This window comes from Desmodus rotundus, chromosome 12 (assembly GCF_022682495.2).
Source record: "Desmodus rotundus isolate HL8 chromosome 12, HLdesRot8A.1, whole genome shotgun sequence".
Taxonomy (NCBI): domain Eukaryota; kingdom Metazoa; phylum Chordata; class Mammalia; order Chiroptera; family Phyllostomidae; genus Desmodus; species Desmodus rotundus.
The window spans coordinates 82647355-82674467 of NC_071398.1; the positions used below are offsets into that span (position 1 = coordinate 82647355).

The 27113-nt window shown below is 41.6% G+C and overlaps 1 long non-coding RNA gene across 2 annotated transcripts; it reads right to left on the reverse strand.

Moving 5' to 3' along the window:
- Positions 1–13455: 13455 nt before the first annotated feature.
- Positions 13456–23205, reverse strand: LOC123478646 (uncharacterized). Of its 2 annotated transcripts, XR_008425878.1 has the most exons (4): positions 23032–23205; positions 17147–17220; positions 16577–16673; positions 13456–13612 (listed from the first exon to the last, which is right to left on the reverse strand). It is a non-coding gene; the product is annotated as an uncharacterized lncRNA (long non-coding RNA). The 2 variants fall into 2 exon arrangements; XR_006653921.2 differs by lacking the exon at positions 23032–23205 and having other exon boundaries at positions 17147–17336.
- Between the last annotated feature and the right edge of the window lie 3908 nt (positions 23206–27113).

Sequence of the window (27113 nt, forward strand, 5' to 3'; positions counted from 1 at the left end):
CTATAAGTCTCTGCTTTTTTGTCAACACCTATTCTCCTTACACATAAAACTTAAACCCTTTTAAGAAGTATGCATTAAGTGCCAATCAAATATATATGTATATATATGTATATGTACAAATATGTGTGTATATTATGTTTTTATATATATACATATATATAAATAATGTTTTATCCTGAAAGTATTAAGCCATGTAATATGAAAAAGAGACATTTATTGAAGAGGACATAAGATACAAGAAATACTGTACATAGGACAATGACACCTTAGCCCCCTTCAAAGTAGGCACCTTGGGACCTCATACTTCTCCCAATTGCCATCAGCTGCCCCATCATATTTTCCTGAATCTCATCAACAATCTGAAATCTCTTCCCTTCGAAGGTGTTTTTACGTTTAGGAAAAGCCAGAAGTTGCAGGACACCAATCTGGGCTGTAGTGGTGGCTGAGTCAGTTGGTGATTTAGTATTTTGCCAAAAGACTCTGCACAAGGCAGGATGCCTGAGTGGGCATGTTGTCATGATGAAGGTGCCAATCACCAGTTGCCTATAGCTGTGGCCTTTTGAATCATCTGAATAGTTTCCATGGAGGATGTTCAAGCTTTATGCAAAATTTGATGCAGATTTGTTGCTCTACTCGCTCAGTCACTTTGAATGCGATGGCCACACAGTACACATGCTCACTCAATAGAGTCTACTGCCCCCACTGACTAGTACAGTGAAGTCATCATTGTTCACACATGTGCATTCCAGTCCACTCTCCTTGGCTGCCAGGTTACATCAATGTCACACAAACCATTCTCATTATATTAACAATAGTTGGATTTATATCATATACATTATATAATACATTATATACATTGACACTTGATTGTAGAAAACCTGCACTCTACCCCTCCTGCTTTTTTCTTTTCTCCTTTACTCTCACACTACTACCCCATTCACAATACTTCTGACACCACTTATATGGGGAGTTCTCCCACAACGAACAATTCTGTGACACCAGCTGAGTGTCCTACAATTTAGTTCTGACACTACCTACTTAGACACAGCATCAGATCTCACAGGTTAATAGCTTGGTTCCACAAAACTGTATCCCACTTCAGATGCCAACCACAACCCATGTTGTCACCTGTGCTCTGACCTATCGGCTGTAAATCAGAGGTTTTTATGACCCCTCCTTGATTTAATCAATTTTCTAGAGCAACTCACAGAACTTAGAAAAATATTTACTTAAATTTACTGATTTATTATAAAAGGATATGGTAAAGGGTACAGATGGGCTTCCAGGTGGAAGAAATGCATAGGGCAAGGTATGTGGGGAGGGGCTTCCATTTCTTCCCTGGGCCCACCACTCTCCAGCACTTACATGTTTTTACCAACCCAGAAGCTCCCTCAGCCTTGGACTATAGGGACTTTTAGGAAGACTTCACCATGTAGACATGATCAATCATTAACTCAATTTCGGCTCCTCTTCCCTTGCTGGAAAATTGGGGGTCAAGCTAAAAATGCCAAGCTTCTAATTATGGCTTGCTTTTTTTCCTGGTGACCACCCCCATCCAGGAATCCACCTAGAGTCTCCTCATTAAAATAAAAGACACTGCTATCACCCAACACATTCCAAGGGATTTATGAGCCAGGAACTACCATCAAAAACCAAGTATTAGAACAAAAGATACCTCTAGTGCTCTCACCACCAAGGAATTATAGGAGTGTTAGGAGCTCTGCATCAGGAATCAGGGGCAGAGACCAGTATATGCATATTTTTTCTATTATTCCACAGTACTTAATGCCAATCAAATTTTAAGGAGCATGTATTAAGTGCCAATCAAATATATAGTATATAGTTATAATATAATTTAATCTTTACAATTATCCTACCAACTATACTTTATCTTGCCTATTCTGGAAATGAGTTTCACTGAAGCTCAGAAGGGTCATGCAAATTGACCAAGACTTTGTGGCTAGAAAGTAGTATGATCACGATGTGAAATCAAGTCTCCCTGATTCCAGGATCCACGCAATTTTTCCTAGGCTGTGCTCTCTACCAAAAATAGAGAGTGCCTTAACAGGGAGTGTGTATAGGTAAAGGTAACATTACCGTACAGCCATGTGGGGTTCTGCTGCTTGCCACCAATAAACTCCCAAGGTAGCTTGCACAGAGCCTGTGTGGGGCTGAAAAGGTCACAACACATGTGTAACCAGGTAAAGCCCCACTGTGTCCTTGCACGGCTAGAAACTCTCCCAGATCATGGTGGCCAGAGGAGGAGCAGAGATGCTAAAATGAGTGTGATGGAGTCTGGCCTGGATGAACAGTACACGTGCCAGTCTAGTAGAGTGTTTGGACAAAGGAAAAGGACCCTCCTACTGGCTTCTAGCACATGTGGGATTTTGGGCTGGAACTTTAAAAATGGAGCATGTGTGGAAGTTCTTTCTCTTTTCTTCTCCTTGGGAGCTCAGTCAGGGATCGGGGGCCAGAGCATTCCTGGGCCAGTAGGCTCTAGAGACTGCATGGCCAAGTGCCAAGCCCTGTGCCCCTCCCTCACAGAAAGCCGCAGCTGCATGCTGTGCTGCACGGCCCTGCTTGCCTAGGCACACAGATGCATCAGGTAGCCGACAGTCTGAGGGATGAACGCAAGTGCTGGGCTAGTGGGTAGTGGCTGGAGGAAAGGGGGGTACACCACGAGAAGGACACCAGTGTGCACAGACTCCAAAAGATGCCTGGAGGCTGACTGTGACCAGAAACCCACCAAACCACCTGGGTAATCATGCTATAGCCACCTGTGTATTGCAAAGGACAGTATTTTTAAATGGGAGAAGGGATTCCAGGTGTATCCTTGAACTAAGCTGGCTAGGGGTGGAGGGATTATTTGCCTTTGGGTGTTTCAGAGGGAATGAGCTTTGAGGCGGAAGCCCATAATACTTCCCAAAATTGTATAGCATTTGAATAAACAATCCTTTTCCTTTTCACCAATTCTCTGCTTCTGGAGTTTATTAGTGGCAAGCAGCAGAATCCTGTGTGGCTGTATGGTAACAGCCAGACACCATAACAGGGCATTATCGGGTGGGGATCCATAAACAGATACTCAAAAGTGGTTTTTTTAATTTCCCATTTTTATTTTGCGATTGCATGCCATACAAAAGAAATAGAATCGATACTTATGTTTTGTATTTAAGCAGCTGTTTGTAAGTACTTTCATGGTCCATGACCTGTCAGGTCTCTGAGAATTAATGCATTTTCCTCTGAGGTCTAGGAATATCGCATTGGGATATTGGGGGAATTTCCTGATACATGAATATATTAGGTTGAAAGTTGGTGCACATACTCCTCAGCATCTCTTGGAAACTGCTTAGGCTGCTGCCTATTGTCATTCTCCATGCCTCTTCCTGTTGTGCTGAATGCTTTTGCTCCCTCCTTCCCAGTCATTCAATCAATGTTTTTGTTTTTGTTTTGTTTTTTTATATCTACTGTGTTCCATTCTCTTTTCTGGGGATACAATGGCAAACAAAATAGCAAAAGTCCTTTCCTGCTTCATTCTTAGTGCTCATGTTACCAAACCCAAACAGTAGGGGGAGGATCATACAGCTTTGGAGATGCTGCCTACCAGACAAATCTCCAAAGACAAATTCAGTGGAAAAGAAAGAGATCTTTTATTTAATGGCAACTTTCTGCCTAAAATATCTGAGTAACAAACTAAGGGGAAAGGAAAAGTCAGAGTATGTCATCAAAAATAGCTATTTAAATATTTGTCCTTACAACTACTACATAGGTTCAAGAACTGAAAATAATTCAAGAACAAAAATCTTTTCCCAGTGACTATGTATGCACAGCTGACTATTATCACCAAGGTCTTTGGAAATAACAGCAAGTTTCTGCCTCAAAGCCCGTTCCCTCTAAAACACCCAAAGAAAAATCACCCTGTCACCCTCTGCCAGCTCAGTTCAAGGTTGCTCCAGGAACCTTGTCTCCCATCCAAAGGTATCATGAACGTAGGTGGTTTAGCTGGTCTCCAGTCTCTGTCCAGCTTCAGGCATCTTTTGGAGTCTGTGTCCCCAGGCCTCCACTCACAGGCCTGCACTGGTCACTGTTGATACACACACGTCCGTCCCGGGGAGGGGAAAGAACCAACTGCCTTTTCTGCTTTCCAGTGCACTCCACATCCAAAGTCCTCTCCCAGAATACCATGTGCGCCGAGGGCCAGTAGTAGTGTCCGGCCTTCCCAGCAATGAGGGCCAGTGTTGGCCACATTTGCCTTTCCCCCTCTTCTGGCTGCCATGCCAGGGAGCACATGTGCAGCTCCAGACCCTCCCCCATTTCTGGCAGGTGTGTCCCTGTGCTACACTTACTCTTAAAAGGGGGGAGAAGACAATTAAAAGGTATGTAAGTTAAATATAGAATATGCCAGACAGATATAAATACTGTGGAGAAAAATAGAGAAGAAAGATAAAAAGTTGAATGTGTGAAGACAGTGTCTGATTTAGATAGCATGGCTAAGAATGACCTAAAAAAAAAGAGAAGAAGAAGTGATCTAGATGTCTGTGGAAGTGTGTTCCAAGCAGAGGAAAGGGCAACGGCAAAGTCTTTGGGGTAGAAGTTTGTGCTTAATGAGGCTGGATTGTATAGAGCGTTGTATAATCTTCTACGAATACTGCATTTTATGGTGAGCAAATTGGCTTTGAGCTGAGGAGTGACATGTTTGGACTTAACCTTTTATGAGGTCACTTTGGCTGCTATAAGCACAATAGATTGAAGGAGGTACAATTCAGAACAGAAAAGTATCTTGCAATAATCCAAGAGTTGACAGTGAATTGGGCCAAGACGATAGCTGTGGGAGTGGTAAAATGTAGTCAGATTACAGTCATTTTCTGAAGACACAGCCAACAGAATTTGCTGATGGATTGACCGTAGACTGTATGAGAGCACTGAAGATGATTCTGTGGTCTGGGGTCTGAGCAACTGGAAGGGTGGAGTTGCTGTTACCTAAGTTGTAAGATACAAGAAGAGTGATCAAGTTCTGGGGCATATCAGGAGTATTGTATTAAAAAGCTAAAATTTGAGATGCTTTTTGAACATTGAAAAAGAGCTTTAGAGTGTTCAGGAGGGCACTCGGGGCTAGAAATCTAAATTTTGGTGTTGGCATGATGTCACTGAAAAGATTAGACTAGACAAGCACATCAAGGAAATGAGTGTCAAGAGAAAAGAGAAGAGGTGCAAAGACTGAACTCTGAATACCCCAGTGTTCAGGAGTCTGTGGGCTAAGAGGAAACTGAGAAAGTGTTGTCAATGAAGTACAAGCAAAACAAGAAGAGAGGACCATCCTGGAAGCCAGGTGATGATGCTAGAGATGGTTGACAGGTCAAGTAAGATGCTCACTGAAAATGGACTATGCTCCTAAGGTTAATATAACATTGGAGTGGGTCAGAAGACTGGGGTTCAGACACTGACTTCACCACATATTAGTCGCTGATACAGAGAAAGGCACACCTTCAGGAAACTCAGTTTCCTCAACCGTGAAAAATGACTGCTGTAAAGGTACTATGAGATTACATGACAACTACATACAGGAGTAAGAAGCTAGCACACAATGTTACCCATAGACAGTTAAGTGTGAGCAGCAGGTGGCAAGATGAGTGAGGTCCAGCAAACCACTTCAGATAGATGGGCCACATGGGGGCTACACAGAGGATGCACCAGGATCCAGGGGTGGTCTGCAGACTCCTGATGTGCAGGTGCAGTACCCAGTGTCAGGAGCTGGGCTGAGGAAAGTAATATTTCCATGCTTCTTAGTGGGGTCCTGTAGCTCCCTTTCACCACTGACCCTAATACCATAAACAGTCAGGGAGAGTCAAGGAGTCTCCTCCTCTGGCCAAGATGACTCAGGCAAATGTTCTTACACTGAGCCTGCCAACGGCTAGAACTGAATGGATAGGGCCAGAGCATGCCAAAAGCTAGTAAGATAATTGGACAGAAAAAAAGCCCTCCCCTCCCTATTCCTATAAGAACCACAGGCTTGAGCAGGAGGGGGAGATGATCTTTGAGTCCACCATTCTCCCAGGTCATGGCACCTGAATAAACCTTTCCTTTTGCTCCAGTACCTGTCTCACAAGTTTGATGCTGCAGCGGGCAGCTGAATCTGTGTTTGTGGTTGCAGTGACAGCTGCTCAATAGGTATCAGTTGACTCGGAATTGAACCTAACATATTCAGAATTAAATTATTTGCTTATTTCACTACTAGACTGATTTTCCACACCTCTAACCTGGTCTGCAGAATCCAATCATCATTATTTGACTACTGCTTGCTACCTGGGTTGAAACCTAAGCACCTCACCTAGGTTTAGCCCTGACACCACATTGCTCCCTCATTCTGTTGTAAGTAGGTTCATTACCCTGGATTTATAACTCATTCATTTAACAGTATTTTTGGCCTCCTACTATATGAGACCCCGTGTTAAACATTGGTCATGAGCTCTTGCAGCTCTCACCTTACCAAGTTATCCATGAGATCTCTCTGATAAACTCAGACTCATACTTCTGGTTTCCAGAGGTTTAAATAAATCCCCAATTGCCACTTACTAATCATATGATATTAAAGAAGTTATTTAATTTCCTGACTTTCAGTAACCTTGTCAATAAACTATGAATGAAAATTGCTATATTGAGAGATAGGTATAATTATTCACATTATAAAAAATGATACCAAATATGTGAAGTGTCTTGGTCTCTGTCAGTTATATAGTCAGTTATATAGTAGTAATATGCATATTAATTTCCTCTCTTCACCCTACCCCACGCTGATGCCTCCCAAGATGTGTTCCTAAGCTTCTGCAATTATCCAAAGGAATCTTAGAGAGTAAAAAGTGGTGCATTGCAAATATGAACACAGTCTGTTGGGTTGAGATTTACACTGTCAGATTCACTACATCCACTGAGAACAAAGGTACTCCTCAATTAATGTCTCTTAGTCATGAGGACAGACAGCCTGCATGCACGTGTACAGACACAGTCACACACATGCATGCATGCACACAGCCAGGCAGACATCTGGCCCTGGCTGGTTTATTAACAAAAAGGTTAGAAGAAAAATCAGCTAATTATTCAGACAAGTTTTCACTTGGGACTCAAGTGAAAAATCATGAGAAGAAGACCATACTCCACCCTCAGTTTAGTCTCATGTTTTCCTACGTTACTATTTTTTCCCTTGGCTCTGGACCTTGGACAAAGGAAGCTACCAACAGCAAACCAAATCTATGCCCAGTCCTTGCTCACTATGTCTACCCATTCTGGGACAACCTGAAGTAGCTTCAGAGTGAAAGATGACACACCTAGAAATATGTACAAAGGAGAAAATAGTTTTGTTTATCTACAGTGATAAGTCATACTGTTGCCAAGGAAAGGCCCTAAATTTTACTGCAGTGTATTTATATAAGGGCATTCTAAGGAACTAATAACATATAGCTTTTTTAATAATACGATAATATTTTGAAAATAAATCTTGATATTTTAAAGTTAATGATATTGTGAATTCCTGATCAGATTGACTACTGTTGATTGATTTGGTCTAAAAGTGAACTTATGGAGACTTAATTATACTGTGAGATCAGTGTATGCTTATTGATTGTGCCTTTGACATGATTAGCTACATTAGATTATGATGTCCTCACCACCCAAGGATCAAAGCTAGGATTGAACTTTCTCTAAGGGCCATTAGTCATACGTTCATGGAATGTGCTTTATTTTTTTCATTATGTAATGGATAGGGGAGACTGTAAAAGGAGCATTAGCTTTATGCAATTCAGAAATCTATCTTAGAAATGCGCCTGATGGAAACCATACCTCTCCTCCTAACCCCACATGTGTTTAGTGGACATGAATGGAATTGAGAAGGGAGATTTCCATGGGGCTCTTTCCTCTTCACCACCCACCATTATACCATAGTGGATTGGGGGCCCCTTCACAGGTGATCCTAAATCCTATATCACCACCATTGGTCTAAATGCTCTGGTCAGCAAGTGAAGACAAGAGCAAATGCACCGGTGAAGTTTTTGAATACAGGCTCCAGCTGTGTGGCTGATCAAATTCCTGTGCCCTGCAGCCAACTTGGGACTCCATCCATTTTCTTCAGCACAGCATTACCAATAACTCTAAGAACAACTCAGAAAATATGAGAGCCGTGGCCTAAGTGACAGGGGAAATGAGATGCAGAGCTATGCATGCTGGGAAGCCTTGGTCTTAATTGGAATGTACATGTACAGTATTTATCTTTCCCTCGAACCTATAAATAAGGCGGGTGCTTTGGCCATTACTGATGCCTGCCGTCATTTCACTAGGCCTATGTTTTGATGGAGCACGAGTTGCTGCGAAATAATATTTCTTTCTCCTCTAGTCTGCACCTGCTCCTGTATGGAAACCTCTCAAAGGCTTTCAGAACGGTGACTGGAGAGGAGGAAAGGGGTGAAATCTAAGTAACCGCTGCTTTTGGGGACCCTTTACTGACATCAGAGATCATAAGATATGAAAGGAGCTTACAGACAAATAATCAGCACTCTTATCCCAAAAGAGGCCTCATCTTCATCATCCCTGAAAGCAGTTTTCCTTGAATACTTTTAGTGATGAGCCATTCACCATCTCCCCAGACAGTTGACTCTAATATTGGACACACTAAAACTTTCTTACTGTTGAATTACTCTACCTTTCTGCCATCTATTCCCATCCATCTAAATACATGAACCCCAAATGGACACTTTCTCAGTGTCCCGGATGTTTGCCTGGTTCTCCTATGAGCCCCAATTTTCTACATGACTCATAGAAATAACTTTAAAAGGTACTTGCTATATAGTCTTCTGTGAATTATTTTTCTTTCTTACAATAGGAGTATTGAATCGTAATGAGTCTGCCTTTAGTAGTCAACAAGAACAGTGCTGATCATCTCACATAAAGGGGAAAAAATATGACCTCAAATGACTCTCATCTCTGAAGTAACATTTCATAAGATTAAATGATACATAGGAAGGTAGTTTAAATTTTATTATATATGAGCATCCCCTGAACCCACTGGAAGGTTAAGTGAAACCACCATTGTTGTTTGCAGCTTGGTTTCCTCTCTGACTAAAAATAAATTGTAAACTCTCTAAGGGTAGTAGCTGGTTTTTTGTTAAGTTCAGTGTTTCCCAGTACATATACAGAGTAGGTCTTCAATAAATAATAAATTGTAATTAAATCGATTTGTTTAATTGTAGTAGGAAGGTAGCTGTCTTAGAGCCTCACTTCCATAGGTTCATGTCTTCGTGAAATAAACACTTCTGTCCTCTAGTCTGGTTCTTTACACGTGAGGATGTGGTGTTGAACCATACTCACCATCATCTTCAATGAATGGTTGTTCAGAAGGTTGCAGCTCTGTGCCCAGGATCAAACCATCCATCTGCTTCCTGTACCTGTGGAGATACCATAAATTCCTCCTTAGAAGACACTTCAGGTCATTTTCTGTCCAGCTCAAGGGGTGTCCAACTCATTTTCACCAGGGTCCACATCAGCCTGGAGGTTGCCTTCAAAGGGCTGAATGTAATTTTAGGACTGTTTAAATGTAACTACTCCTTAACAGTTAAGCAAGAGCTCAGCGCTGCTGCCGGGTAGAAACAAGGTGCTGGGCTGGATAAAACAAGGGGGTGGGCCCGATTCGGCTGGTGGACCTTGTGTTTGCCACCTGTGAGACTGTGGGAGGATCTATCTGCCATCCCCATCTCTCTTCCATTGAACAGAAAACAAACAAAAATCCAACCAGACTAGCCAGCAGCAAGCTCTCAGTTCCAAGCTCATTCTCAGTGGGTCCTTCATTCCTAGTCTCTTGTTTCCATTAGCCAATTGATGTACCTTGAATGACAATAGACCTGCTGTGAAGCCCCCTGTGGCTGGCTGAGTCTGTAAAGGATTTTCCTTTTCCTCTTTACTGCTGCAGGTAAAATGGGCCCCTTTGCACAGAAAAATGGAATTATAGATATATCCCCAAATGCTGGAAAAGGAGAGTTAACAGAATTCTCATGGAAGGCTATACATCTGACAACTAAAAATGACTATATATGAAAATAACCTACAGAGAGAAAGAACAACATCTTCAAGCTTTCAGACAACATTAAGTGCTTCTTCTGGGGACTAAAATGTCAAGCAAATATGCATAAACTTCAGAAAGCCTTCTGAGGCAGCTCTAGAGCAGTTCAAAGTGCCTAGACTTAAAAGTCAGGAAATGGGTTTAATCATTTACTAGCTGTGTCCTCTTGAGCAAAAGCCTGAGCCTTTTTAACTACACTTGTCTCTTCAGTTGCAAAATGAAGCATTTAATACCAATTCACAGCAAATGGGTAGATCAAGATTTGCCCTTACCTCCAGCATTGTTCAGGAGTTGACTGTCTGAGGTATTGATGCTGAGAAGATGAACCAATACACAGATGTTTTGGTTTTTTTTTTCAGGAGAATGAACAAGTCATCCCATCATAGGTGTCACACAATATGAAAGTGGGACTTGAAATTGAAGTCTTGTGAGATGATGCAGAAGTTCCAGATAAATGTGAGGTTATAGCAAGGACGAGCAGAGTAAAGAGTGGTAATTCCTGCAAGGATGAGTCAGTCTCATAGCAAGAGGTATTTCTTACATGAGACTGAAGGAGTAATGGCTTGGAGAAGGAAATGCGCCATTGAAAGTGAAGCAGGGTGCAGCCAAGAGGGGGGCCCCAAGAAGGGATTTGTAATGGGGTCCAGAGCTCAAGGTGTCCAGGAAATATTAGAACAATGTATATAGGATGTCCTCACCCCCACAAGCCTGAGCCAGGGGGGATGGGACACATGGAACAGGGCCATTCAAAGCTGTTTTGGGTAGCAAGAGCTTTGCAGCTAACCCCTGGCACAGTCATTTAACATATCTATAACCTTTAACTGGTTTCATGGAAATGTTAAATAGCTGTGGCCCTGCTTTGAGCCAGGGAGATGGGAGTGACTTCCACCCAAGATGGGACTGGGAAGCAACTCCCCCTGGTTACAGGGCCTGCGTGAGAGCTTGGAGATGATTGGCTCCACACCATGGGGCCACACCTGCCCAGACTTACTATGGCAGCCCAGTAAAGCTGGAAGAATACGGGGATGATGGCAGGTGTAACTGACTGTAGGAGGAGTCGGAAATGGGGCTGCAAGGGAAGATGGACACTGGGATTAAAACCTAGGCGCGGCAGCCATAGAGAGAGAGAGAACCACGAGGTTCTGAAGCAAGTAGATAGGTAGAGGTCCATGCGGTTCTGATGAAGTAAATAGGAAGGACCACGCGGTTCTGAAGGAGAATAGGGAGGACCATGTGGTTTTGGACTGCTTCTTTTTGCCACGCAGCTTAGGCAGCAGGAGAGACTTTGCCGGGAAGAAAAGGGGAGAATGGACTCTTGCTGGTGGGCCATGAGAAAGTGCCACATGGCTTTGGATTAACTGGAGATTGCGGCAGCCACAGAGCTGATGGTGCCGGGAGCCTGAATCACGGACTTCTACTTGTTTTCCTGAGATAAGGTACCCCGGACTGGGCAGAGGGAGAGGGAAGGACTGTGCATCTGTGGGTATTCTAGAGGACTTTAGTATATTAATGAAGACATTAAGTCATTACTCTAAGTCTGTGTAACTTTTAAATAAATAATTCCGTTCCTTTTCACCAGTCTCTGGCATTGAGAGACGTCTTTCCTCTGGCGGCGGGCATTGCGAACCTAGCAGGTGTGTGTGTGTGGGGGGGACCTTTCTGTAATAATTTATCGTGAACCACCCCCACCCCCGCCCTGCTCTGTAACAAAAGGATGTTGAGAACATCCAACAAAACAATACTGAAGTGTGTGGAATGCAGGCAATGCTAGCTGGACTGACTAAATACTATTGTTTATTAAAGTCATCTAGCCCTGGCCAGGTCGTGCAGTTGGTTAAAACATTATCCTAATACGCCAAGGTTGTAGGTTTGATCCCAGGTGAGGACACATACAAGAAGCAACCAGTGAATGCATAAATAAGTGAAACAACAAATTGATGTTTTTTTCTCTCTCTCTCTCTTCCTCCATCCCTTCCTCACTCTCTCTAAAATCAATAAATAAAAATGTAAAGTATTCTAATGTGATAGGGACCATTCTAAGTGCTTCATACATACATTCATTTAATCCATATAATTCCCAAGGGAGGATTTTCCTTCTCCCATTTATGGATGTAGAAACTGAGGCTAAGAAAATGTCAGTACCTGGCCCATGGTGACATACGCAGTGAGTGTCAGCACTAGGATTTGCACACAGAAACTGAGCTCCTAGCACCCACACTAGACCATACTGCTCCTGAGTGATTGCCAGGATCCACTAAAGCCAGGGAGGAGGGAAACAGTGTGGAAAAACTGGATACAGAGGATTTGTTTACTTTGGAACAGGGGTTCCCAATGGCATTTGGAAGAAAGAGTGGCAGAGGCAGAACAAATTGGTAAGAAAAACTGCACAGCAGTTCATAATGAGAAGCCTGAAACGAGCTGCTAAGTAACCAACAGAGCCTGAATTTTTTGGCAGTATCTAATTATGACAAAAATATGAAAGATGGTGAATTCAATTAGCATCAAAGCTTGGAGTACAGCTTCAATGCAAAGTTACTCTCTTCTGACTCTTACTTGTCCTTTGTTCTAGATCCAAATAGAACTCTAATGAGCATTTGCAAGATACTGCATAAAGACCCTGAAAAAGGGGGGAACTTGGGGTCTTTGCAGCTGAGGACAACTCAGGTCTTTCCGATGGGCATGGTGGCCACCTGCAGGAGTCAAGCCACCAATGGTGTTCAAAATTTGTTTTCTTCTGTAATATCGGACAGACAGAAAAAAAGCATACAGAACAGGAACTCAGGGAAATTGTAGGACCAGCCCTTGGTGTCTGTGGGGGATTGGATTCAGGGCCCCCAAGGATACCAGAATCTAAGGATGATCAAGTCTCAAATATAAAATTGTGCAGTATTTGCATATAACCTAGTCACATCCCCCCCTATACCTTAAATCACCACTAGATTATTTATAATACCAAACACAATGTAAATGCTGTATGAACAGTTTTTATACTGTATTGCTTAGGGGAATAATGACAAGAAAAACAAGTCTGTGTATGTTCAGTACAGAAGCAACTACCCTAAGCCTATCTACATAGTACACATCAGCAACAACATGACATTTTTTTCCGGAATCTTTTCAACCCACAGGTGGTTTAACCCATGGACGCAGAACCCATGGATAAGGAGAGCCAGTTGTACTTTGTGGTTTGCCTGGGGTCTTGAAGCAGCAGAGGTTTTTTTGTTTTGTTTTTTTTATGACATTTTTTTATTGTTATTCACTTACAGTTGTCTGCATTTTCTCCCCATCCCTCCACCCCACCCCAGCCGAACCCACCTCCCTCCCCCGCCTCCACCCTCTGCTTGGATTTTGTCCATTGAAGCAGCAGTTTTTGCCACCAACATCAGTGCTACAGTTTGCAGGATGATAGAAGATACAGCATGAAAGGCTACAAACCTGCGCCTCCTCAAAACCAGCTGATTTCTTTAGGTGAGAACACTGTCTTGTGTATTTAATAATCTCCCATTGGCAGAACTGGGAGAGAAAGCAAAGGAGAAAAAGGAATGAAATAAAATGTGCACATTCCACACTTTTCTCATATCACACACACCCTCTCCTAAATATATATACATACACAGTAACACAGAGATATTTTTACTCCCTCTGTATCTTGAGTTGAGAACAGAGCAACAGTTAATTTTGCTCCCATTTGCTGGCACTTTGGAGCATTTACCATGGCTCTGTTGTTTCCCATAGCGGGCAGTAAATTGCAGAGTTCTTATTTATTCACTTATTTAGATCATTGATTGCTTGCATTCTTGTTTGATTGATTTTAATCCTTTACAGACTGAATGTAGTTAGAAAGAAATTTTAAAAGGTACAGAGGAATTTATGGATAAGACATCTATTATAAATTACCACAGGGATCCAGGTTATTTGAGTGAGGCTCTCTAAAGCTAATCGCAAACTGAGTATTTAGGGCTTTTCACACCCTCACCGTGAAAGATATGTTGAGTCTACCTATTCTGGTGGACAGTAGTCTTAAGAAGAGAATTAGGACTGCAGAAGAATAGAGGTCCACAAAGGGTATCATGTGTACGATCGTCCATCTAAAGACCAGCAATGTTTGTGATGAGACTTGGAATCAGGATTATAAGTCCAGCAGAGTATGGGGAACTGTTCCAGGCATGGGAAATGTGACCCAGCCCCCACTTGGAAAAGCCAGTGGGGAGCGAGGTTGGCTGGCAGGACCCACGTCCATGGACAGGTTCTCCAGTGGGAAATCAGGCCTGCATGGTACCTAGACTGCTATGAGACTTGCTTTTGCTAAAACTCCCTCACCCTGAATTGAGGCAGCAAATGTTTGCTGAGTATCTTTGACTTCCTAAAGTCTGTGCTAAACCTCCCAAGTATGGAGTGTAACCAGTTCAACCACTTTCCCCCTTGAGCTGTAACATCCTTCTCTTTGAAGTAATTAGCAGTATTCTGTCCTTTGTTGTCTGTAAAAGGTAACCACCTAAAGTGAACCTGTGCATTGTAAATGAGGATCATCCTCAATGTAATGTACCCAGAAAGGCAATGAAAGCCTGCCAAGGCAAGGGTCAGGGCGCTCTCCTCTTGAGAGAGTGGCCGCACTGTCCCTTTTCCTCCACAGGACTCGGCAGTCTATTGCCGCCACAACACAGGATCCTGCGGGCCTCCTGCGAGCCGGGATCCGGGTCAGCAGGGACCTGGCTGGGTGGCTCAATTGGTTGGAGCATCATCCATACACCAAAGGGTTGTGATTTCATTCCCTGGTCACAGTGCATACAGGACGCAACTGATCGATGTTTCTCTCTGACATAGATGTTTTGTTCTCATTCTCTCTCTCATTCTCTTTCTCTCTCTCTCTTTCTCGCTCTCCCTTTCTCTCTCTCTCTCTCTCAAATCAATAAACATACCCTCAGGTAAGGATTAAAAAAATAATAATAAATAAAAATGCAGCAGGGGTCAGACCTATGGAAGATGCTAACATTAAGTACCAGGTGAGAACAGGTAAGTTGAAGAGGATCTGACTAAGCTCCAGAGATGGCAGTTCTTGTCAGGCACCGATATCATTTAGAGAAGTCAAAAGCAGGATGTTAAAAAATACTTTCCCTGATTGGATCATAAATATGACCAAAGTTAATAAATCCTTTTTTTTTTTAATGAAACCAAGCCACTTACTAAGCCCAGAAGGGGCTAACCAAAAAGGCCACTCCATGTTAAAAATCACTAAGGAAGTTAGAGAAAAATAAGATGAAAAAATTGTCTGTGATCACTTCAGGTGGTAGTGGGCAGGGATGGCACAGAAGAGAGAGGATTCAGAGCTCTGCTACAGAAGAAGTGGCTGAAAAAAATACCTAAATTAGGCAAGGTTGAGGAAAGACCCAAGGAGTCAGTTAAAGGGGAACTCAGAGGGGAGTGGGGGGGGACACACACAATGCCAATGACGAGAATCCAACCTTTGTGGGACATTAGAGTTTACAAAGCAATTTCACATGCAGTTTGTACCGTACGTCAGCGTGAGCCAGTGCGCGTTCAGGGCATGGCAGAGCAGGAGATGGGATGAAGAGGCAGAAGGCCCATGTTCTCATCCCATCCCTGCCACTGTGTTCTGTTAGACTATTTCCTTCTCCCCCTTCTTCCTCAATTTCTTCATTTAAACCAGGGCTTCTAAACCTCGTTACTATTGACAGTTTGGACCAGATCGTTCTTTGTGGTGCGAGGTAGAATATGTAGCAGTGTCCCTGGCCTCTACCCACCAGACTCCAGTAGCATTTTCCCTCCTCCCTACCCGTGACAACCAAAACTGTCTTTGGATGCTGCCAAATACTCCCTGAGGGGCGAAACCATTCCTGGCTGAGAAGCAATGATCTAAACAAATTTTTTAAATTTCCCTTGGTTGTGCTTGATGGTTTCTGTGCTCTCTTCTACCTTTCAGAAGAGCCCTTAGCTGGTCAGGTAGTATTTTGTAGTTGCAAAGACTTCGGTTAGGGTCAGGGAGAACCGAGTTCAATCTTGAGTCTGTCACTTGCTACATGCACAATCGTAAGCAAGTCTCTTAATCATTGTGGGCCTCAGATTCCTTGTCTGTGAAATGGGGGTAATAACAGGACCATCTGAAAGGTTGTAGTGAGAAAATGGTATGAGAAAATTTGTGCAGAGTGCTCAGAGAGACAGGGATGTGGTAAGTGCTTAATCATTGTTAGTTATCCTTATTATTGTTACCATTATCTGTCCTTGACCATTCAGTGTGACACCTTCTCTCTCTTGTGGGAACAGGAAGATGAATAAGACAATTGCCTTCCCCTTGGGAGTCTGTAGTCCATTAGAGGAGAGAAGCCTATTCATGAATCATTGTAATGCAGGGTATCAAAACGATTGCCAGCAATGAATGAAGCAGAAGTGGCTGCTGCTGGGTGGAGAAGCAGGGAAAACAGAACCACCTCGACACATACAACTATGGGGCAACATTACCTGGAACACTCTAGGAAGTTCTGGAAGCCACATCTCAAGGTGGAAGAGGTCTGAAGAAGGCCCAAGGAAGGGCACGATAGGATTCTACTATCTTAGTCTGGGAAGATGAAGGTAAAAAGAGGTCAGAATTGAAATCTGCAAAACCATGAAAAGTGCCTATTCATCGGCTCTTGTATTTCATTAATAAAAATGTGTAGAGTATGTTAGCATATCTTGGCTCTGTGCTAGGGTTATAGAAATGAACAAGGGCAACCCTGCACTCAAGGAAATCAGATTTAATGAGGGAGACAGGCCTGTAAGCAAGTATTTCCAGGACATCAATAGAATATCTGATGGCCTTATAACCTAATGGTAGTAGGAAGTCAGAGGGGGAGGAGGCAGGGCCAGAGAGGCTTCACAGAGGACATGATATCTTGTTAGTGACTTAAAGGATGAGTAGAGTTTCAATAGAAAACTGAGGGAGGGCATTCAGGGGTAGGAGAAAGGAAATTTCAGTAGAATATTATGGAGACCAGAGCAGGTAACCTGGGAACAGCTAACTTGGACAGTTCCATAAGAATGTGGGCTCACCTCACTCTGCCCTTTCCACTCCAAGGAAGAGCTTGCTCACATCTTCATTCTGCTCCATGAGCACCCTGCTCACCCTGTGCACAGTGGACATCAGAAGTTCAGAGAGCTGCCACCACCAGGGCCAACCCTCAGCCACTGGAAACATGCGCTGGCAGGTCAAGCCTCTGTAGGGTCCATTTGGCGGGAGGCATTCTGCACGCTTCCGGAGTGAACCACAGAACTGAGCCGTCACTGCCTGCAGCAGCAACCTGATAATCCTCCGTCCCTGCCACACCCTTCCCACTCCCTCACTCCCTTTTCTCTGGATATTATCCCCCCAATAAACAGCCTGCATGCAAGTTTTTGTCTCGGGCTCCACATTTTGGAGCAACACAGATTAAGATGTGGCACAGCACGATTATAAAGAAACCATCATTTTTTCACCAGTAATGGAATTTCTAAATCTATAACCTATACTTTGTAGTTAGAGAAACTTTTTAGCATTGTTGCACCAATTACTAGTTTTGTGATTCTTGACAAGTTACTTAGCCACCCTGAGACTCAGTTTCTTCATCTGCATTTTACCTCCTATAGCTGGGAAAATACATGAGATAAGTATCTAATTAACTTACCCTAGATAAAGCTGTCAATACATTTTAACTAATATTATTATCAGTAATGATAATAAATTGAACAAGGGACTGGAGCATCTTCTTCTGACCCTGAATAACTGGATAGTGAAATGGTACACAATTACTTTACACAGCAAGTGCTTCTTACTGTTAGTATAATAAGAATTGTCTCTGGCTTGAAAAATCCAAACTACAGCTAAAAAAGTCTAAAAAGGGATGAGATTATTTTAAAGTTGGCCTGATACACAACAATGTTCTTGGCCAAAGGAAGAATCTTTCCCTTCAAAGCAGTTTTCTTAGCTGTCGGTACTCAAATTTGAGGGGAAACCTGTCTTTGGGCTAGGCTCTCAAAGTACATTTACATGACACCTTGAGAAAACCAATCTTATTAGTTTGTGGTCACAGCTCATTTTAGAACTAAAATGCTCATAACCAGCTTGATCAAACACTTTAATCCCTAGCCTCAACTCTTAATGATCTTAAGCTGTTCCAAATCAAATTTGCTTTCAATGGAAAAAAATAAAAATTCAACCACCAAGGAAATGCAAAAAACACATCATAAGGGATAGAAAGCAATTTCCAAAATTCCCCCCAGGTTTTTGTGACATAGAAGCCATAGATTCACATAATTTTAGAGCTGGCATGTATTTGAGGGCTCATCAATCCTCCCCCATTACAAATGAGAAAACTAAATTGGGAAAGGGGAAGTAGTTTGATGAAGGACATACTTCCTTATCAGCAATGGCCTCACACCTGGGAGCCTGATTGCCTAACAATCCAGCATTCTTCTGGCTACAGCATGAGTTAGTAGCATCATAGGAAAATATGTAGCTTTTCACAGTAACTACTCTGAAGTGGATAATGCTCATTTGAACTCGTAAGTTCGTAAAATAGTATTATCTACGGCCCTAACTTGGAAATGGGTTGAAGGAGAACTTAAACACATTTGTCACTAAAAAAACCATATCAAGCTCTGAGCACAAGGGATGAATGTTTTGCTTTGAGGGTTGGAATCAAGGAAAATAACATTGTAGCTCCATAGCACAGCCCTCAGGATACAGATGGAGAGTGGAATCTCAGGCTGCTTGGTTAGGGGATCTGTTGCAATATGGCAATCCCTTGTTCCTATGTCACCATACTTGTAACACACACACACACAAAACCTGCTGCTAGTCTCAATGAGGGGCATTGTCTTCACTTCAATAGAGAAGGAAAGAACAGTTATTTCAGATTTTAAGTTTTGGATGAAGCTTCATAAAAGTACAACCTTTGGTTATCACTCTATGGAGAAGCTCAGACATACACACACACAAATACACACAGCTTGTCCAATCACATTTAAAGAAAACTCAGTCCCACCTGCAAAGACAGAGAAATAATTGATTATTCTAACCATGGTAATTTAAGGTAAGTATGCACAAATTATAAAACAAAAAGATGATTGTGTTATTCACCACTGGAATTCTCTAGGGAAAAAAAGTGTTCTGCAAAAAGTGGAGGTGGGGGGAGGTTAATTACTGGCTAACGATTTGGGGATGCAAGTCTAACCATCTCTCTTTCCTATTAATTCACCAGATTAAGTCAGTCATCTTTTTATTTCCATGGTTTCTTTGTTTCAACCACAAATCTGTTTTTCAGGCCATAATTACCAGTTACTCAAGGCCTCATGCAAATTCATCAGAAATCACACCATCAGCCCAATTAAAATCAGCTCACTTTAAAAATAAACATAATAATTATATAATATAAAATATTTATGAAATCACGTGCATATGCATTATAAAATATACAATGTATATTAAAATGTTTATGTAATTATATATGAAATGCTGTAATACCAGGTATTATAATAGGTGTCAGGGATAGGAAAATTAAAATGGCACAGTCTAAGTGTCTGAGCGGAGCCCCTTCACCGTAGGCCGATGGTGAATGTGCCCGGCGTCCTTGTGAGCAGGCTGTCTTCCAGAGAGAAAACACTCGCCTCCTCTGAAACCCCCTCCTCCAACCAGTGGGCTCTCTAAGCCGTGAATTTCCTGTGCCTAGTGGAGCCGCTCATGAAATAACTGTCTCTATTGATTTCTTCGTCCAGTACAGGCATGCTTGCTCAGCTGCTCATCTGTTTCCTGCCTCAGGCAGGACCATTGAGAAAAATAAAGGAAAAAGGAGATGTGTCTGTGTGGGTGCTAAAATCCCTATTGGAGGAATCCTATTCCACCAATAGGAATTCATATCACAGCTTTCTGTAGGAGGGATGCTAATCAGCAGTGTGGCCTATGGTGTTTCCCCAGAAAAGTCAAGAGGGAGCTTTTCTTCCTGTCTGGGGGTTATGAGGGAGCAGAGTGCACTGGACTTAAGGTCAGAAGACCCTGTTCTCCTGGTGGCCACCACTTGCCACAGCTGTGACCTTGGCAAAATTGTCTGACCACTCATCATCATTTTCCTCATCTGTAAAGTGTGTTAATGGCTCATCACCCCTCCCACTTCATAAGGAGGTGTTCAAAGTCACGTGAGAGAACTCCCAGGAGAGATCTTCAGAAAGTATGGTGCAATTGTATAATTAAAGGCTCACATGTCTTAGAATATATGAGATGGAGGCCGTGATCTCAGAAGGTGATCAAGGTCATAGTCATCTGACCTTGAACCATCAGAATCATAGGAACCATCAGAATCATACGGTTCTGTAAGCTGACTCTGACCTCTGACCCAAGTTCTCCTGGGATTGCCCCCCTCTTTCTTCTCAGGTGACTACTACTCTTGCAAGTCATTTACTTTACATTAGACCTGAGAAGCTTTCTGCCCCTGAAGGACTCCACAGACACCATTTCTCCAAAAGGCTTTGAAGAATGATCTATGAAGGGCGCTGCAAAACATCTCAAGATCAATTGCTATAATTATCCTCTGAATAATTTTGTGCCATTATTCAGGCTGTACATATTGTACATGAAAGGCTATGTTCAGCCAAACCAGAAGCTTGCTGGGTTCGGGATTTACAGCTCCCTGTGTAAGAAGATTTAGAAGGCAACCCCTAGGAAATCCATCTGGAGATTGTTGAGAGGATAAAGGAAAATATAAGTTCTTTTAACCTTAATATCCTTTATGCTCTGCTCATTATGATTAGATATATCTTCTAGTGAAGCCCTCAACAAAAATAGAACTGGCAATGAAAAGACTATTTATTTTCTTTGCTATTGCTAAGGGAAAATAGCATGCATAAAAATAATAATAACAGTATAAATGCTCCAGTGCTTAGCTATTTAGAGAGCCATCCAATGTCTCTCATTTACTAACTTTAGGGAAAAAAAGAATCCCTCGCTAGACTAGAACTAAAGAATAGAAAAACATGAGTTGACTTATTGTCACTTCCCACACTTTGGAGGCATTCAAACACTGCCTTTCTTTTTGACATAAGAGATATAAAATCATGGAATTCTCCCTTTCTGTCTCTTTCAAGCTCTCATGGGGAAACAGTTGTCTGAAAGGGGAAGAAACACAGGGCCTCTGAGAAAGATCATGAGAGCCTCTTTTCCCATTATTAAGATTATGACTGAGGCAGGTTAAAGCGGAAAATAAAATCCAGTATATTTGCTGTTGCATCAATCATTAACGTAAACCAGCTTTGGCTCAGATGAGACAGTAAGCGTTCCTTTTCCTGACCTTCAGCACCCTGGGGACAGGCCATCAGTGGCTGGACAAGGTGCATTTCAGCAGCAAATTTCCTTTGAGTCATGGTTGATGGTTCTGTCCCTGAAAAAACCATAGAAAATCATATCGAGGCAAGAATTGGAACATAACTAAGGTCTTGGTATTTTGCAACTGGATGCAAAGAAAAAAAAAAAGCCAAGCTCTGCATTGTTTAGGTAATAACAAAAAATGATAAGTTTCCATACTAAGACAATTAATTTCAAAGGTTCCATTAATGTCCATAGGGGTTATTTAGTTGACAACATTGGTGTAGGCAAGATTGCCATGAAATAAAACGGCTTAGATATAGCAGCTACGGGTCATTACTCTGTAGCCAGAGATGTATGGTCTGGGTCTAAGTTCAGCTGAGTGCGCTGCTATCAGAGGAGGAGTGAAATGATCTGGAACAGAGGCACAGGTAGCAACTGAAGGTTTAAACTGCATAAACTCAGCCATCCCTAATCCCTTTTTCCAGGATCACCGTGGATGGCTTTAAGGATGTTAATGATGAAGATTAAAAAATGGAAGATCATGACATTCCTACTCTTCTCCTGGAGGATAGAGTTAACACCACTCACTTTGTCTGGATTTAAACATCTTGGTACTGCCTGCCTTACCAATGTGTTCACGTTCTCTCCTTGCTTTCTGAAGGGTTTTGGAAGTGAAATAGGAAAAGAGAAGAGTGGTTCATGGTAGAATCACACAGCTGCCTAGTTTGAAAGAATCGAGAAAATCATTCAATCCAATCTGGGTAGACAAAGCTTGATGGGCTGAATCTTATGCATTTGTGGTATCCTTGGTTGGTACAAGCCCAGCTCACAACAGGAGCTTAAAACACACTGACTAATTGAATGGTCTTTGTCATTTTATAAATAATATAAGTTCAGTACAAAAGAGGTTTGTCTAAAGTCATGAGGCTAGATAGTGGTCGAATTGAGACTATGGCCCAGAACTCTCACTTCTTTGTAAAGAAGACAATGGATCTTTAAAGGAGCAAAGGTTTTATATTATTTCCACCTAGAAGTCTTCATTGTCTATCATATAGACATTTCTTTCTGGCTTTTTTGTATTTTCGGCTAATCCTAGTTAGAATTTTTATCATGAAACTCATGACTTTAGCCAAAATGGAAAGTGCTCAAAGTACTTCCAGATTACATTAGCTAGACCGTATGTATACGTGGCGTGTGTGTGTCTATGCATGTGTCCATGCATGTGTGCATGCTTGAGAAACTGCTGGCACTAAGAAAGGTTTTAATGCACGGACCTCAGATAATTCCATTGCCAAGTAGGCTGTCGTGCTCTCTTGATTTCAAAGGATTTGGAAATTTTGCTCAGCCTCTCAAAGGACCAGAATACTCCAAAGCATTAAATACATACCAATGCTATCAAAGTGGGGGGGGGGAAAGGCCCTAAAATCTGAGGATAATTGCACATATCAAGCTAATTACCCAGAAGCACTATTAGCTAATGAGATTAGCCAGGAGGCCTATCCAGCATTGATTAATCAAAGAATAATGCCAATGCACCTGCAGTAAAAAAGTACCTGGTCTCTAAGAAAAGAAGGGTTTGTCAATGTTCAGAAATGCTACTTACTTTTTGCCATCTTCTTGCTTTATAAGAAGGAGAAATCTCCTTAGGCTAATGCTCCACAGGGGCTACAATGAACTGTAAATCCAATAGTTGTCACTCTAGACAAAAATGTTCAGCTCATGACTCAGTTCCTTCATTTAAAAAATGGAAACACTCAGGATCTGTGTTCTTCACGAGATTGTGAGAATGTATTTGTGAAGCTATGCACAGACTTAGCTCCAAGCAAAGTCTTTGGAGCTTAAAAATAGCAAACTAGTCAAATGTCCCGATGATGAAATGTCTAGCTAGTATTTCCCTCATCTTTCATCAGGGAAAATGTACACATTAAGGAGAACAGCCATCAGTTGATAAAATGTAAAAGTCTCAAAAAAACAAGGCAAATAATTGAATGGGAAAAAATGCAAATAATACAAAAATACTTTACCTTATTCTTAACTTTAAAAAATGTAAATCAAAGTTACAAAAATTCTCTCACAACTAGAGAAAGCACATCATTTATTAAACTATTTAGTAGGCAGCAATATGCACAATATGTACTATAAAGATGCAAGAACCGCTGTTTCATTTTAAGAAAATAAAAAAATCACTATGTAATTTAAAAATCTATATTAAATTGCATTTCATATTTTTTCTGGCCTACTCTGCTCATCCTAGACCCCATGAGGGGCATTTTTGATACGCCCTCTAGAAAAATAATCGGGCTGACTCTGTTACAGGTTGTGGTATTGACGGGCCAGTTAGAAGAATTTCGCATGGTAAAATGCTGTGAGAAAGAGTTTATGTTACCACTTTTTGGAAAGTAAATTCCAGTGCTTTTGAACTTCAAAGGCTCTTTGCAAGGAGAAATCGGCCAAGTTTCCTTTTCATTGGATGAGGGATTTTACTCTCTACTATGAGGGGCACGGTGGATAGAGCTGATGCATGGACGGCCTGGTGCAGTTCTAAGTTCTGTGTTGACAGCATCAGAGTCACATGTCTCTTAGGAGCCAAGAAGGCTCCACAATGAGGACCTGTGTTTCTCTACTTGGGGGGAAAGCAAAAGAGAAATCCCATCTCAGAATTTTTTTCCCCAACAGACAATTATTATAGGTGTGTTCTCAGAGTCCATCATAAAATGAATTTTATCCTAGGTAGAGGAATCATGGGAAAATATTTCAAAGAACTTTCTTAACGAGATAGTTTTGTGCATGCCTTTACTATGGTCTTCATTACACTGCTGTATAATATTCCACTCGCTTGTATCCCTGCTAGAGTCTGTTTTGTTGAGAGTGACAAACTGGTCCTATTGGCCAATGAATTCCCAACAAAAGGTGCAGTGCCTGGAACAAAGCTGGATATGTGAGTGGTTGACATCTAGAAGCTGTCACTGAAGGTTATCGAGTCCTTTGCCTTTGTTACAATTCTACTTATACATTCCTTAGCAATCTCTAATAATTTGTCCATGCATTCAACATATATTTACTGAGACCTCTGAATCAGCTTCTATTCTAAGTGCTGGGAATAAGGCAATGAAAAAGCAGACCAAAAGTCGCTGTGTTTATGTAGTTTATGTTCTGGTAGGGAAAGACAGATGGGGATAAGTGCAGTGGAGAACTAAAGCTAGGATTAGGAAGTATAATTGTTGGACTCATGCATGGTGAGCAATGAACATATCCCAGTTTCTTCTATTCCTCCTTTAATAGAAAAAAAAGAAAAAAGAAAGGCTTGAAAGTGCAGACAGATAAAAATAAGTTCTTACTTAAAAGAAGTAGCCAAGTATGAAGACAGGAGCAGCCTGCAAATAATATCCTGAAGAAATGTGTGAGCTATCAAACTCCTGTCTCTCCTTCTGTTGTCTTTATACCTGGCCAACTTCCTTAAGTTATAAACTGATTTTCTCCATTTGGACCTGCAAGTTGCCTCTTTTGCGTGGAATGCTCTTGGTATCGGTTACATGACTGCCTGGCTAAGCTTCTAACACATCTTCCCCCTCATGATCACAAGCACTGCTGGCTCCTGAGCAAACGCCCATGACTAATACAGTGTTCCCCCCGGGTTTCACTTTTGTCACATACCATCATACCAAGAGACGACTTCAGCCTCCTCTTGTGAAATTGGTAATAATCATCTAACTTTTTTTAGATGTGGAAATAAGTCATGAAGTTCAGGTGTGCAATCTGATGGTACAAGAGCCCATATTCAAATACTCACCATGTTAACATCAAAATTCATTCTCTCCTCATTGCACTATACTTCTTTACCAGGAATTTATAGGAACAATGAGTATGCAAATTATGCAGCAAGGAAGGGGGGTGAATAGAAAAATCCTAAAGATGCTTGGTCGATTTACATTTCTGCCAAAGGCTAGTCCTGTATGAACCTGTCTACCTCACTTCCACTTTCCCACTGTAGAAACCCGAATGATCTTGTAACTTCATATTTACTCCCACAAACTAATATATCCTTAACTCTTCCCAATAAAACAAACAAGATACTTGATATTAACTTACTTTATGATTCTTATTTATAATACAATGTCTTTTCTTAACAGAAAATAATCTTGAGCTTAGACAGTTAATTGGGGACTTTTCTAACTTAAGAAGGGGGACATTTACAGATTGTATGGCTCATCTGTGCAGAATGTAAGCTTTGAGACAATCTGTGGTGACAATTGTGAACATAAAACAAAGGTATTTTTTATTTGTTTGACCCCATCCTTCAGGTCTCTTCGGATATTTTGCTCAGAAGAAATTGCCTTCTGCTTACTTTTGATCAGTCTCTCAACACTATTGTGTGTCTCTAACATCTGCGTTTACTGTACTTGAAGATATTAAAACAGTGGAAATTAACCTGCCACAAATGTAAGGTAAATACAGTAAAAGGCAAAAGAAAGCAAAAAATAAAAATAAAAAAGTCAAATAATAAGAAAGGAACAGACCATACTGGGATTTTGTTGCTGCCTTCAAAAACTTGGAATTACTGTTTGGAAATGTCTTCAACAAGAGCAATAAAAACATGTCAGAAATGTAAAACATCGGCCCGCTCCCCATACCTGCTTTTAAAAATTGCTCTTTGATTGAATCCACAGGGAACAGCAGAGGCAAGGCAATGGGCCTTATACAATGAAATACTATTGAGGAAAGGCCAGTGTTTGAGGCTCTCTTGTTGTGAAGAATTTATTCACAGTGTTTTAAAGAGTAGATAAGGAGGTAATGTGGCTGGAGAGGGGGAAGGGAAGGAGAGAGAAGATATAGGTTGGCAAAGGGTGGGGTGGGGGGCATACAAGAACAAAGAATACAGAAAAACATTTTTAAAATAAAATAAAATGCCCTCAGGTCATATTCCTTTATGTAAACCTTTTGGGATCCAATAAAAAGCTGTGACTAAATGAAAGTGCTACCAAAGCAGGTGGAGAATAACATCAGAAAATCAAATGACACATTTAAAAGGGCAAAACATCAATATTACCTAAAGAACTGATCAAATGTGTCATTTTGAAATGCACACCAAAGCAACAAAATCATGAAATGCATTAAAACGGTGAACTGGGGAATGGAGAGAGGGCGCTTGGCTGACTCCCACCATGCAGAAAATCAGACGTTATGTGCTGGAATACATGAATATAAAGGGAGGCAGGTTGTTTCCATACACATTTAGAAATTGTCAAAAAAAAATCAAAATGACGGGCCATGCTAAGAGATGCATTTGTTCCAGCCAAGGAGACTTCAGGAGGTTTCCTAGACCGACATACTGATACTTGGCCTTGTCAAGTATTCTCTGCCTCTGAGCTATGGTATCTCTTAGGAGGAAGCTTCACAAGTGGGAGGATCCCAGGCTAACCCTAGGAGCTCAGGATGAAAAATGGGATGTGGTTTTTAATAGTGGAGGCCATTGATGACCAGCTTATCTGAGGTGTCTTCCCTGCCCTTGTAGGCTTGTCTGTAGTAAAGCTCTAACCATGTTGACCAGAAGAGCTGGTTCAGAGCAGCTAAATGGAAGCTCTGTGTTTTCTGAATTAAGGTAGTGACTGTATGTTAAGCCAGCAAGCCAGCATCAATTAAGTGTACACATTCTCTGATGATTTTGAAAATGTCGTCAGACATGTC